General features: G+C 36.5%; 1 pseudogene; it reads left to right on the top strand.

Annotated features, from left to right (window-relative positions):
• The first annotated feature begins 1,636 nt into the window (after nt 1-1,636).
• On the top strand, nt 1,637-19,737 carry LOC118782774 (annotated as a pseudogene).

Raw genomic sequence — 19,737 nt, 5'->3', positions numbered from 1 at the left:
AAAGTTGCTACCGTAAGTTGTTGTTTTTAAATCTAGCTATTGTTATTTATGTCTTCTTCCTTTCCCACTCTCCTTTAGATGTTTCAATCCGCTATCCTGGAGTTTGTGTGTTTTAGCCTGTGTATTGTTGCTGTGACAGGTTGGTACTAATGTTTTAATGCAGTTTTTCAGACACACTGTCTTATGTTTGTATAATAATGTGTACAATCTGACAATTTTAAAATGTGAATTTTAAAATGCAATGCAATGTATTTTAAAATGCAATTTTAAAATGTCATAAAGAATGCAAGTTTGTACAGTAAAAGCTGTTGAATGTAACCCTGCACTATGTGTATATTATGAGAAGAGTCTGAATGTACAATTAGTAAAGAGAACTGCGCTCATTTTCGTAAGTTATGTATGCTGTTATTTTATTTTGATATGGAGGCATTGCTGTAGGCAAATATGTTGATTTTTTCTTTTCCCTTTTTTAACCTCTATGATATAACACACCATGTTAGTAGATTCCATATAGCAATGCAACTCCATGACTGATTAAATTAATTAGAAAGAAAGCAGCAGTTATCATTTGTCTAACTAGATTGCCACATAGAAGAGCAGCCTGGAGAAGGCTGTTAGGTAATGTTTAATGTCTGTAATCACAGTACCAATGATAAGAAATCAGAGAAATGCTGACCTGAATTTAAATATAGCAATGTAAGAGCAGCACTCAATTGTCTGGCATGTATTAACAGTTTATAAACAGGAAGTTATTTATACAAAACACTGTGTTAGGAAACAATTTTTCAAAATGTTTTACAAATACTTCTATTATCCAACTCTAGACAGTCTAGACCGGTACTAGTGTGCAGTTCAGGAAATAATTTATCTTTTTCCATATACTCTATGCACTAGTTCCCAATTCAAATACTCTATTGTTCATTTGAATCATCGATCACTGAGCAATAGTGTCACCCACCAGAAAACTAAATGATAAGTGAAAGAAGGAAACTCTTCCTTTGTGTCAGGCTGCTCTCCTGGCAGTGTCAAAACTATAGAGTTACTGAACACAAATACCCAAATACTTAACAAATGGAATTCCACTGCACGTCAGTACAAAATATACAAATCATACAACCTACATCCCACAGTTCGTTCAGTTCCCTCAGTTCTTTCAGAACGTGACTATAAATAGTGTTCAATTTGTTCAGGACGTGTGTTTCCTGGTGCAACCACAGGCTGACACTGGACACATTTGGGAAAATCACAAACAGGATTTCAGGATATAACAATGAATTGATGAAGCTAGTTTTTTTTTCTGATTTTTCCTAATGTGTGATTCTTGCGTTGGACTGGTATTCCATGGTCATCAGTTGTTGGCAAAAGGCAGTTCTGACCCAGGTCTCCATTTTGGTTACAAATTGTCTCTTTCAATGTACTGGATTTGAACAGAGTAACTAACTGAACAAAGTAAGAGCAGTGAACAGAAACAAAGACAAAGGCGAGTGGCTTGAAATGCAATGAAATGCAGTCATAGCTGGCAAAGTTTCAAATTATAACTGAAGGCAAGGAACCCATTTTCTTCAAAATGTCTGCATATATTTAAATATACTTTTTTCTGAAAGTTGAATTATTAATTTTACTTGCTGCTGGCAACATGTGTGTCACTGTGGTCATCCTGTGGTCAGAGAAGGAAACACATTTACTGAATGAAAAGAATGAGATGCACACCAAAAAATTGAAAGTAGCAGGTACACAGAACCTCCCCATGATTTATTACATGCTTGCTTAAAAATGCACATACTGTTTACTGATCTATTTTTTCAAGGGGAAAATTTACACAAACACATCTGTCAAATCATGAATGATATTCTGCCCATGTCAATCTCTGACTTTATTGTATGTATTTTTTGTGATTTTAAATGCTGGTCTATTATTATCTTTCTTGTGTGTGGTTTAATGATATATTGCAAATTGTGCAAAATAAAATACATCTGTCAGTGTGAAGTGTACCAGGTGAATATTGTTGCACTCACTCACTCAGAGAAATGCTTCTTGATATTATTTGTCCATCTCTTCCTCCCGTATGAATTTGATTTTTTTTTCCACCAGTGAGCTCCTAATTGGTATATAAGGAATTTGGTAATAATTATATGTGTACTGTAATGATTGCTCCATGAGAGTGGAATGTTTCGGGTGCCTGGAGGATAATGATTGTAATACAGGTTGAAAGTCCAGAAGGTCCTGAAAGTCCTAAAGATGAAAAAAGGCCAGGTCCTACGTACTGCAGGCAAATGCTCATGTTAAACACGATCGCTGCTGTGATGCAATTTCTATTCTGTTTTTTCATGCATGCAATAGTTGCAAGAGAAAACCAATTCCATTGTCAGGTCAGATTGCATATATCATTGTAATACATGAGACCCAACCTCATTTTTAGGAAACTTTGACCCAAACACACTCAACCGCCTGGGAAATAAAGTGTGCACTCTGCTCTGCAGACAATGTAATTAAAACCAATGCAAGTGTATTTCTGGATGTATTTCATAAATAATGTATTACTACATTAATTAGTGCTAGTTGCACAACTAGAAGAAACAGATTGCAGCTGATATCATGGCACATTTTTTAGATCCATAATGCATGCTGTTACTTTTTTTCTATGGCATTGTATCGTTTCACAATATTTCATTACATGCCTATTTTGAGGTTTGTTTGTTACAACCATTGCTGGTTATGAGTGAAAAACAGTATATTCATTTCTAAAATTGCAGTTGAATCATGTCTCAGTTTGCAATGTCACAGTTTAAACATGGAGTTGAGGCTTCCGTACCTCCATCTGGCAATGTACAAAAGAGATGTTTGAACACTATCAGAATGTGGGGGTTATTTTTGTAAATGTGACTAAACAGCACTGTTCTGATGACAGAATAAGACCAGCTCTGTATACTTTGATATTATTTATATTCTTTTGGTCTTTTTCCATCAAAGGGTCAGCAGGAGAGTCACACGGATCCCAGACCACAAGTGCACCACATTCTAACAGTGGTGAGTTATGAATTGTTCAGTTCCATCCATGTTCACCATATTGTTGACTGAACCTAATACGTTCAACCAAAAAGTGCTTCATCACTTATTAATTACACAGGTTTGTTTTCTGCCAGTCTGTCTGTCCTTGGTGTATCTGTGTGTCTGTGTGTGTGTGTGTGTGTGAGAGAGAGAGAGAGAATGGGTGTGCATTAAATAAGAATACTGCACTTACTGCTAGCATGCCATCGCACATCTCTTTGACATTTTGTTGGGTCATTTCAGTTTAACTAGTTAACTACACACATCACATACAGTATCAGGATGGGCAATCTTAAATATAGGCATTGTCTGCACAATTTAAGCTCTTGAACTCATTAAAATTATTGAGTCAATTAGATGTATTATCTGAGTTCTCAAAAACAAAATTGTATGTATAGCACACATAGTCATTAACTTCCATATTAAGTGAACTCCATTTTTGAGCAGAGCCCTTCGTACAGAACTTTGGTTTTTCTAGTTTCACACTGCAAGACGCATCCAGGTTTGGTTCCAGGGTTACTGTCTTAGCCAGTTATTACCAGTTGTACCGATTTTGGTTGAGTGCATACTTGACTGCTTTGCACAAAAGCTGAATTGCATGTAAATTTGTTGTTGATTATCACATCAGTGTGGCAAGAATTTTGATGGTCAGCTAGCTGTAAATACTTTATGAATGTAGCACCGACCGAATAACATCGGTCGGTGTGTGATGAACTCCATTCCCTGCAACTAACATCGGTCAGTGTGTGATGAACTCCATTCCCTGCATGAGTACAACTATTAGCTATATGTGTATTGTCAACAAAAATGTTTTAAAATTTTCCATGCATGTAGTTTTGTTGTACTGTGCAGACAATGCTCAGCAAGCATCAGGCTTTGTTAAAATGAAGTGGCACCTTTATATAGCCACATATATAGTAGTTTTTAAATTATAAATGTCAAAATATTCCATCTGGAAATTTAAAAAGATTGTGTCATAAATTAATGCAATTGGGTTTCAAATTTTAGATTGCAGCTCTGTTAATATTGTTGAGTTTAAAATTTAAAACAACTTTTTAATATTTTTATTTATTCTTAAAACTTATATGTTTATCAGTCAAACTGCAGTATATGTGTCCACAGATGAGGAATGTGGTGTCTTTTTATCTTGATCTGTGAGAGAGGCATCGTGCTTATGGTTTAACTGATTTTCTTTTTTACCCATTCAGATCATGAGTGGTGCTATCATGACTGTGGTAAGATGCATATGATTAAATAATTATCTTTCTCTCACTCACCTTATTTAGTGTTTTTGGTGAATGATGTGATTAATGTGACAGTGGTCTCCACAAATTCTTCTGCGCTGCTGCCCTTCTGTGAAGATAAAGTTTTGCTTTGAAAATTGCAGTAATGTGCTTAAATCCCCCTCTCCATGACTACCAGACTACAACCCCTCACAATGGCATTACATCCCCAATTCTGACTGTGGGAAAGACAGACAGTCACCCATTAACATCGACACCTCCAAACTGACTGTGGACCCCAACCTCGGTGAATTCAACTTCATCAACTTCTCCAACCCACACAGCATGAAGCTCCTCCGCAATACTGGACACACAGGTACGTAAAATCAAATTGAACAAAGGAATTCAGATAATTTACACAAATCTTAAGCTTTCACACATGCTAATAAAAATCCAGAAGGGCTTCTTCTTCATCATCTTAGCTAATATCACTTTTACCAATCAAGCCTTTTTTTATTTATCACTGTGCTTCATAATGCATGTGCCTTCAATATTAATGGAAAGGACAGAAATCAGTCTGTTATGTTGTTTAATTTCAATAAGAAGTGGAACACAAAAAATTATTTGGTATGTGCATGGGAATTGATTTGTAATCTCAGACAGACCAATACAACATTTGGTGAAAACTGTACATTCACACAAGAAAATGACAAAAATTTTCAACTATAACCCATGAAACATTTATCCTGTCCAAGAAATTGTGTAAAAATTTGTTTTATATTTTCTCACTGTTTTCAAGATAAAAATGAAAAAGTCACTAAATATTGCCATAAATTGGCTGCAGTGACCATCTAACGGTAAGATGTCTAGGCTTGCCATGTAGCTGGTCTCCAGCAGAGGGAGCCACTGATTTTAAAAACTGTGAACATTGACAGTGAGAACTATTTCATCCATCAAAGTATTTTTGCTGTCAGGACAAAACCCTGAAAAAAGAGAATGGCTGTTATTAATTTAATCAATTAATCTTACGGTGCTGTGTAGTCTATTATATTTTAGTGTATCATCCTGGAATGTAATCATCTTGTCTTATACTTTGTCTTATAATATAGGGATTATATTTCTGACATTTTCTGCCAAAGATAAATAATTAGCATTTTACATTGAGTCCATACATCACATTACATTATTGGCTTTTAGCAGATGATCTTATCCAAAGCAACTTACATGGTTTACAATTTTTACATATCATCCATTTATACAGCTGGATATTTACTTAGGCAATTCTAGGTGAAATACCTTTCCCAAGGGTACAGCAGCTGTGCCCCAGTGGGGAAGCGAACTGGCAACCCTTTCAACTCTTTTCAATGACACAGGTGTCATTGTTTCCAAAATATGTCCCATTGTAATGGAGTGGTTTAAATTAATTGCCCAGTTTTATTTCAATTCCTCTCTTGAATCTTATAAACACTTTCTCTCTCAGTGAAATGCGAGTTGGAGGAGGGTATGGTGGAGATAGAAGGGGGAGGTCTCCACCATCAGTACTCCACCATACAGTTCCACTTCCACTGGGGGAACACTGGTGAGAATTCAAATGGCTCTGAACACTCTGTTGACTCTAAGAGATACCCAATGGAGGTGAGTCTCTGGGGGTAATTTTACTATTTCACATTATTCAATGAATTCCCAAGAACTTTGCTTCTTGTGCAGCAAAAGATTCACACTCCAACGACACACCCTTTTACTAGGTGTGTGGTGCAATATGTGCAGTATGACTACTTGCCTAGAGACATCTGCAGTTATTGCAAAGAAAATGAGAACTTATGGCCTCCAATTACAGTTGGAATGTTGCTACTCTTCAAGCACAGGATTACAAGAAGGCATGACTTTAAGCTAAGGTCCAGATTCCTACCAGAAGTTCAAGTTTTTGTTCTATTTAAATTGAGTCTGAGATATGTGGTCAGAAAGCAAAGTGTATCAGTGTATCTGAAGTGTGTTCTGATTATGTCATTCTAGTAACTAGCTAGCTAGCTATTTATGTAAAACTAAAATAATTGTCATTGTCTGTTTTGCCTTTTTATATGGCATGAATTGCATATGGCACTGAAAGGATTGGATTTTCAGGCCAGATATTTTGTCCATGCCTCACCAGTAATGCACAAACGATATCTCACTTTGTAATTAGCAAAGAGAAAGCAGCTGCAAGAACTTTATCCATTGTTTGGAATAAACTCTAGCGCACACATCCAGTAGAAATGACTCCAAAGAACAAATCCTCAGAGTACTCCAATTCGGTATTACCATTTCTTGTTGGAAGATAAATTAAAATGAAGCTGTAGACAAATGAAAAGTGCAGTTTTTGAGGTACTATTTTCACATAATCCTGACACTGTCTTGAAAGATGCTGTATGATAATTGGACTAAAAGGTTGTTAGGTGTTTTTTAGGTTAGATATTTTTATTGCTTGTCTGATATTCAACCTCAACAGTGTGAGAAGTTATCAGATGTGTAGTAAGCAAGTGTGAGCAAGGCCAATGAGCAAGTTTTATTTCTCTGTAGTTTACATATCATAATTTCTGCATTATTTACCACATCTAGGACAATTTGCACTACACTAGTAGATGCAAGTGCAGAGTACACACCAAAACAAAAACATAATTAAGCCATCTTGAAAAGTCAAATTATTTTGTTTTATTATTTCTTGTTCTTATATTTATTCCATCTGATTTTCTGTAACTCATCCTACAACTTCTAAGATACACCTGCAAAACCTGGTCAATACCTTTAGCTAATATGAGATTGTATTGCTTGTGCTTTTTTGTCAATACCACACATACAAAGGATGAACCACACACAAACAACGCCCGAACTAAGACTGCCTAGGCTCAGATGAGCACTCACATAAATACCCAGGTGGGATTTAGGCCACACCTCGATAGCTATTGATTGTATTTGGACTGAGTGACATGAAAATAAACTACAAGCATTGATATGGTGATGACCCTTTGTTCTAAGACAGTTTCTGTGGACCATTTGGTGTGGTCCACATTGATATGGTGATGACTCTTTGTTCTAAGACAGTTTCTGTGGGCCATTTGGTGTGGTCCAGACAGTTCTTATGCCTTATAGCTCTGATTGTATTTGACATCATTTGAGCAAATAGATAAATGATAAATAACTGACAGGAAATAGTGAATGTATAAAAAATATGAGAAATAATTAAAGTATAAGTCAATAATAAAAGAAAGCAAAAAGACTGTGTATGGAAAAGAAATCAGAATATATGTCTTATCAGTGGTCTTGATGGTCTTCTAGAGTCAGATCCCTGTTTTACACCATAATTTCAATATTTTTATTCCATTCTTATTTTAGATTTGATATCCCCTAATTATAGATCTTTTCATCTCATTGGCCTCAACTGTGAGGCCATATAACAACTCCATATACTAAGGCCAGGTAGGTAGTGTTAGATCACAAAAAAGCAGATAATCAGGTTTCCTGGAGGTACTTAATCTCTGTCTTTTCTGTACAGTTCTCTTCTTTTTCTAGGCCTGTCCTCATGCTGTGGTTATTATCATCATCATCACCAACAACAACAAAAAATGTGTTTAATATAGTGTATTTTACAACCAAGGTTGTTACCAAGTGCTATATAGAGGCTTTCCAGAGGAAAAAAAAAAAAAAAACATGAGCCAAACTGGGGAAGACAGAAAATGATTCCCTGACCCCTAGCAAAGAGGCAATCAAGTGAAATTCCTGGAAAATATTTGAATACAAAAATGAATGCTGCACATATATATAGTGAGGTGAATGTAACATTTAGGAAGGTATGTAGCAGTCTCTTACTGATTGGGCAGACGGTCAGAAGCTAGCAACAGGGATACATTTCTGTCTATTGGTGGGGTGGAGTTATCATGAATATACATGAAGATATCAGTCTATGCAGAAGTGTGCATACATGTGGTATATGATAGTATATTAAAATGACTGTAAACAACAGTACCACAAATTGTCAGCTATCTGAGTGAAGTCATAACATTTTGTCTGCAGAAATGTATCCAAACTAATGATGAGTTGTGTGAGTGTTTTTCTCTCTGTTGAACAGATGCACATTGTTAGCCTAAGGAAAGGACTGTCAGTGGACCAAGCAAAGGCTGATCCAGAAGGCATTGCTGTCCTTGGATTCTTTATTGATGTATGTAACAAAAAAGCCGTAACTGTCAGATCATACACTTTAAACCAAACAGTTTCAACCTTTTGTCATCTCTGTAGCTAACAGCATGTGACTTTATCAACTACATGTTTAAAAAGCAGTCCAAAAATCCTACAACATTTTTTACTTTTATTCATGAAACTAAACTACATTACACCACAGTCCTGCACACACTGCCCTTAACTATTCTGACAGGAGGTCATGTTCTCAGCTTTTAGTTGCTTGGAGAACTATTTTTCTTTATCCTGTACTGCCACAAGGCTTGTGGCAACATCATGACATCTGAAAGGTCATTTAAGACTCTTGTGCTATTTCAGCAGATAAACTTCTATTGTCTGACAGTTTAATTATTTTATGTTTCACTTACAAACTCACAAACATCCTACAGTATTTTACTCCCTGATATGGCTTCCCTTTTATCTGTTATTATAAAGAGTTAATTTGTTGATATTATAATATTGTAAAACATGCCCACAGGATATCCAGTTCAGGTTAACCTGAAAAAACATGCAAATGTATTGTTTTGTTGTTTTGTTGAAAGATGTGTCATAAAAATAATGGTGGCTGTGATGGAGTGCTGTCACTACAATTGAGTATGCACTCTGACTGCCATACCAACGAGCCTGGCTCTTTGGCGTCGCAGTCAAAGATGCATGTTTGGTAATCTGTAGACCTGGGTTTGAGGCTGGGTGGGGTGACTGCTCTCGCCCTTCGCTACAGTGGCTTTCTCATAAATGCCATTATGCAGATCATTGTAAATCTGGTCATAAAACAGAAACTGACTATATTACAGCCAAACATTAAAAGGGATAGAGAAAAGGGTAATGAGAAGGGGAAAGATGGAGAGAGAGAAGGAATGGGAGAGAGACCCAGAAGGGACCAGTATTTGCTCATGAAAGTTATTTACTCCATCTGTCTTTAGGAAAATCCTTCTAATTTCTATTCCATTAAATTTTGTTCTCCAAGGTGATAGAAGAAGAAAATAAAGAAACATCAGAAATATGGAAAAATTTTACATCATACCTTGTGAATATTACAGAGAAAAGTGAGTATATGAACGTCTGCATCCGACTGTTCTGCATATGAGGCCAAAATGAGAACATGGAGAAAAAACATTGATTTTATAGTAAAATAATGACATGAACATGATACGTTCTCTTTTGCCTCTCACGCTGGCTGTGTGTGTGAATTTGTGTGTATTTATTGAGTACATGAGTAATACATGACTTATGATTAAAATGTAATACCCTGGACTATCCGACACAGCATCCTCTATTTTTCTCTTTACCTCTCTGGTCATCTCTTAGTTTCATATTAGGTGTCTTGAGTACATTTCATATTCTTCCTTCTCTCCATTAGACTCTACAGTTGAAATTTATGACAAAATATCCATCATGGACTTGCTGGGAGAGGTGAACCTTACCATGTTCTATCGCTATAATGGTTCGCTGACCACCCCTGAATGCAATGAAGCTGTGGTATGGACAGTTTTTCAACAGCCAATCAAAATCAGCAAAGACCTGGTGAGTAGTAGAAAGTAAACCCATTTTGGTTCTGCCAGGGCCCAAGCGAGCAACATGGGGAAAATGACTACATGCTATAACTCAAGCGAAGTAGTATTATTCCATGAGCAAGAAAGGTAAAACCCAGGACACGGAAGTGCTTCAAGGCAAGATGCATACAGCTCAGGGCTCAAAAAAAGAGATAAAGTAAGAATGTCATCAGAGACGAACAGAACCTGGCTGACGGCAGCACAGAAACTCATTAACTCTCAGGACAGAATGTCTGCTGTAAACACAGCTGAAAGTAGTAAATTCTTCGTAAAAAGCCTGAGAGTTCATCTACAAGAAAGATCTGAAACATTCCATTCATTTGTAAGAATCATTTAACAGCTCAAATGCATGGAGATCTTGCTGAGAGAGAGGAAGTGGTGTCAAAAACAAAAGGGTAAGGGGCAGGTAGAGAGGACCTGTAGGACAGGGTTTCCCAAATTCTCACAATTCCAAAGCTTTTCTGCGACATGCTTGTTTAAAAATGCTTATAGTTTTTGGATAATAATAGTTTTTGGACCAACATCTGTCTTTTTCCTGAATTTTTAACTCATTGTCTGCATCAATCTCAGACTTTATTTTATTGTATTTTTGTGACTTTTAAACGCTATTGCAAATTGTGCAAAATAAATTGCATCCTCCTGTATGCAGTGTACCAGGCAAATATTGATGTTGCATTTGCTCATTCAAAGAAATGCTCTCGACATTGTTTTTGTGTTCACATTGTATTTCCTTCTCTCTTACCTGTAACTGCACCTATGTTTTCACTCCTATTTATTACAATGGTACATTGGATGATGAAATTATTATCTGTTATTTATAATTCAGCTGGTATAGTGCATGGGTAGAACAAATATGTGGCAGGACTTTTACTTTCTGAAGTAAAAGGGTGTCCACCTCTGAAAATAAGTAGGCCTAACACAAGAATGCATTTTAATCAAAGACACAGATCTAGTTTCAAAAGATTAGGCTGTTGCAGTTAAAACATGGTTCTCTTTAGCTTTAGTTAGATCTCTCTGAAATTATTTGATTATATCTACACAGTTATAGTTTACACACTTTTTGAAAATTGCATAGGCCTATGTGTGAGTGTAGATCAATAGCTAACTATAAGGGGATTTTTTTTTCATTTGTCACTCTTTATGTGGAACAGGTAAGATTGTTACCTGTCAGGATTTTGTTTGGCTTTGTTTTATTTCCTAAGCAAAAAATTCTATTTCAAAAAGAAGGTGGGTTCTTTCTATATTAGTAAACGTATGCACATTTACTTAACCTGGTATCTTGTTGTGGTAGCAGTGTGTCTTTTTGTTGTGAGTTCTTTGTGGGTGAAATGGTTGCTGAGTCATGATACAGTTTTGTCAATATCAGGTGGCATCCTTGGCAAAAACATTATATGTACCCTGTATTTTGTCATGCTTTTCAAGCCCAAATTGTCTTCACTGTGATTTCCTTTGTATTTATCCTTGTGAGCATGGTATTGTGATTACAGTCACTTTTAATCATCAGTCCACCAACCTCATTCATTTCTATCATTTCAAGTCTGTGATCGCTAGCCATCTGTGCTTCACCATTCCTCTTAGTGAAGTCAGTGAGTTTCATCATGTTGCATCTCATTCTCATTGCTTCCATTCTGTTCTTATTGATTGGAAAGTTTTTTATGATCAGGTGTACTTATGCAATCATATGCTCTTCTAGTTTATTATCTTGGTCTGACTCAGGATCATACAAGGATCACCTACTGGCGCTCTTAAGCAGGACTGTGTTCATTTTAATGACATTTCAGAAACTAACAGCACTGAATATGTGCCCAAAAGACTAAAATTACCTAGCTAAAATTAATTTGTTTTGTTTTTGTAAATATTTTTATACCAACCAAAGGCAAAACAATTCAGCTAAAAACCAAAATTGCTACAGAAAGAAGACAATGCAATTTTGTTTGCAACAAAAAAAGCCACTTTGTTTATGATTTTCAGCTTGGTATCATCCACTGGCATCCATCACTGAATGTAACACATGATGCAAACTGCAGTTAGACATTGATGTATTTCAGTGGTTGTCAGTCACATTTTTATGAGATTATCAATAGCTCCGACACTTGCAGGCTTACTCTTTGTGTCCTGTCTTAGAGAGTTATTCTGTGTAATTTCGCTAGTGACCTACAGAGGTGCTTCCAGCATCTGACTTTTTAAGTGGAATGAATCTTGAAAAGTGCTGTCATTGCAATCCCATATATTCTCAGATCTGAGTTAATATCATCACAGTTGAAACGCAAAACTTTTCATTTAATGAAATACTAAATTAAGCTTGCACAGACCTTCTTTGGTAGTTCCAAAGCATCACCTGAACATGAGTAGATCATTCTGATTGAACCGTTAACCCATTTGAAACATTTGAAACTTCTGCCCCACCAAGGTACTAATACAGCCTCCTCAGAAAGCCACATTGTGTATTGTACACATTTAGTTGCAGTTACCTGTGATCTTATGCATTATTTTAATGCATGCACTATGCATTGTGTATTTGCATGCCCATAAAAGGAGTTACATTGATCATGTTGTATTCAGAAGTATTTCATACAATCTGTTGATAGTACAGCTCTCTGTTTCGTAACTCTGATCCTGGATGCACACTGTGTATTATTGTTGTAGGCACAGCCAAGCTTTCAGTTAATTTGGTTTGATTGGGCTTATGCTTAAATACTGATCTTTATTCAGATCTTTATTAAGTCTCTACGTATAATCTGCTACACATGTGTAAATTGTGCAAACGCACAGAAACATAAGCATCTGGGGAGCTATCTACCTACCTATTGTATATACATGTGCAGTGTTTTGATATTTTTGATTGGCCCGTCAACCAACCAGCAAGTTAGCTAGCTATCCACATACCTATTACCAACTTGTTACTGCATTGTAATTTAGATCAAATCACAACCCCAATGTAAAAGCACAGTAATGTTACTGTTGGCACAAGTAGCTGGGTGAGCTAGGTATATCTATAGATACACTATGCTAAATACATTATCTTAGCTAGCTACCTCTCAAGAATCTGTGTCACTTAAATAGCAACGTGAAACCTATAGACCAGTAGCTACTAAGCTAGGTAGCTCTCCGAAATGCAAGAAAAACATTTCATTTTGTTCATGAATTAGTTAAACACTTAGCTAGGTGACAAATATTATTGTCAGATGTTGTGATTATTTCTTTTTGATGGACAAAACTTATGGTTTTGGTCAGAGTGTGTAAAACTGCCAGCCTGGGTTTGCCAGACTAGTACTAAGTGTATGGAATATTGTCCCACTAAAAATAAAAACTACTGAATAAGAAATTGTAATTATGGGGTAAAGCATTTAAAGTTAATATTCTGTAAATTCAAACTTAGTGAATGCATGCATGATTACTAGGCCTCAGATGAACTTATTCATAGTTCATACAGTCAGCCCCAGAACGGACCAGTTTTTATCAACATACATTTTTGTTATGATTACCCTTTGACAAGTAGATTTGGGGTGATAACAAGTAGATTCTCAGTCTCCCTGTTATTCTAAATAAATACATGATCTACTCCTAAGGTAATGACATCAAATTAGATCCAAATAATTAAAACGTTAGTCATGTGTGGGTGGTACATTTAATACTTACACAAAATGTAAAACAGTTCAGGACACTTAGACAATCAGAGATACATTTTATCTTCCCCTAAATCAAATTCTCAAGCCTCAACTGATGTGAAGACATTGGGCTGTCTGTATCTATCCATCCTCAGATAAAGCTGTTCCCCGAAATTATGAATTACCATGATGTCTATCGACCAAGTCAGCATCTCAATTGCCGTGACGTCTATGCCTCTCCAGCAATACAACACAATGCAACGCAAGGTAATTGGTGTTTGGAATATAGTGCAAAAGAAGAACTAACACAAACATATGTAATTAAAAAATGAGTGGAGTGAAGATGTTCTCCTTCTTTTCCTCCCTCAGGACATTCGTGGTGCTATGATGATCACTGTGGTAAGAGCATTTATTTTAAAAGCCTCTGTAAGTCAGAAAATATGTAGTGTGTGTGCGTGTGTGTGTGCACGCACACCTGTGCATGTGTGTGCATGCAAGTCAGTAACAACATGACTGTTATTAAATATCCTTTCTGTCACTGCCAGAATACAGCCCCACTCATTGGGACAATCTTCCTGATTCTCACTGTGACGGAAACAGACAGTCGCCCATCAACATCAACACCCAACATGTGACCTATGACCCCAACCTCAACCACTTCACCTTTAACAATTTCAGCAATCCACACAGCATGAAGTATCTCATCAATACTGGTCACACAGGTAGCCAACCCTTGAGGCCCTTGCAACTGATCATTATTATTGTGAACTAATATTAATTTCAGCCTCTCATTTCCAAGAATGGTCACGCCTGTACTGTGAAACATGCAGTACAATTAACACTAATGCAAGTGCACAATTATGCCAACCAAATTAAGTAGCTTTTAAATGCTCTTGCATTTCTCTCATTCATCACAGTGAAATGTGTGCTGGAGGAGGGTATGGTGGAGATAGAAGGGGGAGGTCTCCACCATCAGTACTCCACCATACAGTTCCACTTCCACTGGGGGAACACTACTGAGAATTCAAATGGCTCTGAACACTCTGTTGACTCTAAGAGATACCCAATGGAGGTGAGAAAGAGGGAAAGGATATGTGCATGTATGTATGATGTATGTGTATGTGTGTATGTGATTGGGGCATGTTGTAGGTTTGTTGTACACGGTCATGTGCAGACATCTTTTTTGTGACTGATGTTTCACGTATTTACGCTATAATTGTGTGGTGTTGGCAATATTATTTGTTATGCTGTTTTATGGATTTGCCATACCTTTGTGTGATATATTTATGGTTGTTCCTCTGTGGTATGGACAATCTTTTAAGTGGTCCTCTGTGTTGGACAGATGCACATTGTCAGCCTAAGAAAAGAATTCTGTGTGAAGCAGGCAAAGAGCGATTCAGAGGGAATTGCTGTGCTTGGATTCTTTATTGAGGTACATTACTGTAATGCAGTACATTCACATTCTATATGGCAGCTGTGGGTGATCTTGCCCTTCCATAACCATAGGGGTTATCATCACGTGGTCACATGACACATGACAGATTTAAACCAATTAATTGAAATAATGATGCTGATGGAGAGTTCAGCAGCACTACAACATTTTTTCCTTAAAAGAAAGAAGTGTTTCTCTCAAAGGTTATTGAATTAAGAGTAATAATGTATAATAATGTATTAATGTATTATAATTTCATTAGCCTTGTCTCATTATAAGAAATCATTTTTTCTTGACTAGATGATGATGCACAAATATGTATTAAAATAAGAAAAGAAGGAAAAATGTTGAGGGTAAGATACTGTTTTCCTTTCGATAAAATAAGACAAGAAAACAGGTCAGTTTTTAAGTTATTCCATTCTGTTTCACTTTGAGTTTTTATGTTTTGCTTTGGTTTTTTCTTAATTGTGCACTGTAAAGTGGTCTGAAACAATCTAACTGTAAAGAACACCATATCAAATAAAAATTAATAGACTAATTGAAAAACAGATCTTAAAGGTTCTTCAAAACTATTCACCTTGTTAATAAAAGCTTACTCAGAGAAAACACTATGTTTTCCTAACTCATACACTTCGGAATTATACACCAAATGACAGTGAAAAAAGATCAAAATTAAATGTATTCCTCTGTGTCTTTCTGTCTTTGCTTCCTCCTCAAAGTTTCCTCCTTCCTCATTTCTTTGGTCCCTTTCTCATTCTGTCCACTCAGGTGACAGATGAGGATGATAAACCACAAAGCTGGAAGACTTTGACATCATACCTCCACCAAATCCAAGAAAGAGGTGAGGCTCTACAGCAGTGTGGGTGTGTTTCACGTTGTGTAATTTTAAGCATTAAAGTCAATAGATGTTGATCTGACAGATCACTGACAGGTCACTGTTGACAGCAGTTCTCTCGAAGCTCCATGAAACTCCATTTGATCATTAAATTATAGTTAATAATCTTTGGTGGGGCACAGTGGTTGTACCCTTGCATGAGGTTTCTAACACAAATGACTTAAGTAATTGTCAAGGAAGCAAAGAAGTATAGTCTCTTCAATTCTCCCTGGAGGAGGACCTCTGTAAAGCAAATACATAATGTTGTGTAGATATGCTGCTCTGTTCAGAAACACAGTGCCACCTACTCCCCAAAGGCAGTGTGATACATAGGAATATTGGTTAATACTCCCTCTGCTATTTTCCCTTTGTGCATCCCTGTCAGACAGCACTGTCTTTATAAATGACTCAATCTCAATTGATGACCTACTTGGAGACGTGGACCGTTCTACATATTACCGTTACGAAGGATCCCTGACCACTCCAGAATGCAACGAGGCAGTCCTCTGGACTGTGTTTAAACAGCCAATCAGGGTCAGCAAGAACCTGGTAAGGAAAAAAATCTCCCATCAATGGTAAAAATGTCTTACAGTTGTATATATTTGAAACACACACCAATATGAGTGAAAAATTTAGCTCATAAAAAGTAATGGTTGTACCAATACAACACAACTGTGTAATATAGTGCCACAAAATGTAATGAGAAATTTGACACAATAAGCACAGTACTCAGAGTGCTTTCAAGATGTGTCAGGACACAAAAGTACCATCTTCTGTATATGATAATGACACATTAGTAACAATAAGACACAAACACAATGTAGCCAGAAATTATCATACCAACATAATTCAGGCCAAGTCAATCAGAACAGGTCTTAACTTAATCTCCTCTTCCAGGTAACATTCTTACACTATCTTATCTCTCTGTGTCTCTATGTTGATGTCCACCTACTGCTTGACATTCAAAAATGACAAAAATCATAAGTTACTCACAAACACTAACATGTGTCTGTGACATGTGTTTGATTGTTTATCCACAATATTCACATCATTTTCATCTGTCCTAACACACCCAGAAAGTAACCACTTATGTGTTCAGTTGCTAGACCTTTCAGTAATCGCAATCCTTTCCTGCAAGTTAGTCAGACGTAACATTTTGCAAACAATCCGGGTTGTAGTCCTTTGTAAATGTTAACACGTGTTGCTTATTTTTTGGATACCCATGTATTAATTTCTCCTTCTGAGTTGTTGATCAAAGATCAGGCAATACTTTTTTGGAAAACAGATTAAATGCCCCAGATACGCTTTTGTTTTAAAGTTAGCGACTAACCACAGCTAAAAGCTATTTATTCAGGTACACTGAAAGATAGAGTTATAGCTGCAAGAGATAGGTATTTGGTATCTATATTTAAAAACTTAATTTAAACAGACTTTCAGACATTATTATATAACAAACAGAAATTCACTGATTTAGAAACTCAGCAAGACATTCAGTTATCTTCTAACAGTAGAGAACGACACAACTGGGTAGTTGCTTTTCTGAGCAAACAGGGTAACACTATTTTAATTTAGAAATGCACTACTGGATAAGTTAAATCAGTTGTATTGTTACACTGAATCGTTTATAGGCACTCTAAATGCCTCTTGTAGTGAATGTATTTTTGAATCACAAAATAGAAGAGGCAGAGGTTTTACCTTCATATTAATCATTGATCTGTTTTTGTTTGTAGTTCTTAAATACCAGTGAAGCAAGTAAATATCTGAATAATCTGTACCAGTGGAAAGATAGTTCCCTTTATCTTAATTGTATCTGGTGCTGGTGTTCTTTTTCTTCATGCATTGCTCACACCTGAAAAAAGAGGTTCTTGGCTAAAAGCCCCATCTGGGAAATAATGCTGGCAACTACCTTTAAACATGCTTTGTTTATATTTTGTGCTGAGGTTTTGCATATGTCTTTTGCTTACACATTTACTAAGTTCACATTTTGTTGTTTCCTATTATTTTGTTGTTTCACATCTGAAAATGGTGATTTTAGCTGCTCCTGCAGGAGTTAAAAGCCAGCAACAATTCCAATGGGCTATTGATTGAATAAATTCATGTTGTAATATAAAGCATGCATATATTTGCAGAAAAAAAAACAAATATGCCAAACAATCTTCTTGCTTCATTCAACAAGTCCATTACATCTCAGAATTCAGTTCTTTATTATTGTTGACTGTTTCTTGATGATAAAAAAAGTCATTTTTGTAGTTCAAAATTATGAAGTACATTGTTACTATATAATATATTATCTATATCTATATTACTATATACATAGGTATTCATAATAAGAACCAGCGACCTTTAGGTTACGAGCCCTGCTCCATAACACTGTGCTACACAGCCACCCCTAAACAGCAACCCATTTCTGGCTCACATTTTTATTTGCAGCAGATACTTTTTTAGATGCATTCACTTTTTAGCATTTCAGATGTTGAGACTCATGCCTGTTTTTTTAAGTTTCCACTGCTCTTATAAAACATGCTTTTTGAAAAGCTACACACTCCTTTTGGAAATGATGTGTTGTAATTTTTATGATTATTACTAATTAATTATTGAATCAATGTTTGTGTTATTATTACCAAATGAGATACGATTATGAGACAAGGAATTAACTGTATGGATTCATAGGCACAAAACAGATAAAAATAGGTTGAGAGTAATGATCCATGATTGGCTTGGCCTCTTCAAACCTCAAACTCATGAGCTACCACTGATCCAAATGACTGAAGAGTGTAAAGAGGGCTGTTGTTGTCTGCACACTTTGTATGTATGTAAACTGGTAGAGAGCATTCCAAGCTACTTTTACCAGTGCCAGTGTTTGGTACATTTGGTTTATCTCAGATACACAGCTTCTGTAGCCTTCAGTCAGCCCTGGGCCCCCAAACATGACTCTCCAGTATTTCTCACTAAAGATTGCTTTACGTTACATAACATTATCGCCATTTAGCACATGCTCTTGTCCAGAGCGACTTACATGGGTTACAGTTTTTACATGTTGTCCATGTTAACAGCTGGGTATTTTACTGAACCAATTCAGGGTTACATACCTTGCCAAAGGCTACAACAGCAGTGCTCCAATGGGGAATCAAACCAGCAGCTGTTTGGTTACGAGTCCTGCTCCTTACCACTATGCTTCACATAGTGCTATGCCTCATGTGGGCATTTTTAAACAAATAAATGAATCATGGATTGTCAAGGTACAAGCACGGGTTCTTCAACCATGTGACCTTCATCTCCTGAAGAGAAACAGGTTTGACAAGTGAGTCAAAAGGCTTACTGTTATCAACAGAGCTGGCGGCTTGTAAAAAAAAAAAACTGGTTAGGCAGTTAGAATTGTTTGTAGAGTATGCAATATATTTTGTCATGCTTTTCAGAGGAAAACTTTAAATATGTAGATGCATGCACTCCACCCCTTTTCTTCACAACCTCATGATAAAACCTGTTAGCTGTAAAGGACAGCATTTCCATTTTTTAGCCTGTCATGGTTGAATGAGTGCAAATTGCAAAAAAATTACCAAGAAATTCTAATGAGTCACCTGTGCATTTGTACTGCATAACAGCATGCCCCTCCCCCCTTTTCTCTCTTTATCAGGTGAAAATGTTCCCATCTTCCGTGGGCTATTATGATGTCTACCGCTCCACGCAGCCTCTTCACAATCGCAATATCTATACCAGCACGGCCCCTGCTTCTCCTGCTCCCTTCCCACTGCTGCTGCTCCTGTGCCTGGGCTTGGTGGGGGCCAAGTAG

This window comes from Megalops cyprinoides, chromosome 1 (assembly GCF_013368585.1).
Source record: "Megalops cyprinoides isolate fMegCyp1 chromosome 1, fMegCyp1.pri, whole genome shotgun sequence".
NCBI classification, from domain to species: domain Eukaryota; kingdom Metazoa; phylum Chordata; class Actinopteri; order Elopiformes; family Megalopidae; genus Megalops; species Megalops cyprinoides.
This window is presented reverse-complemented; position numbering and strand designations above follow the sequence as displayed.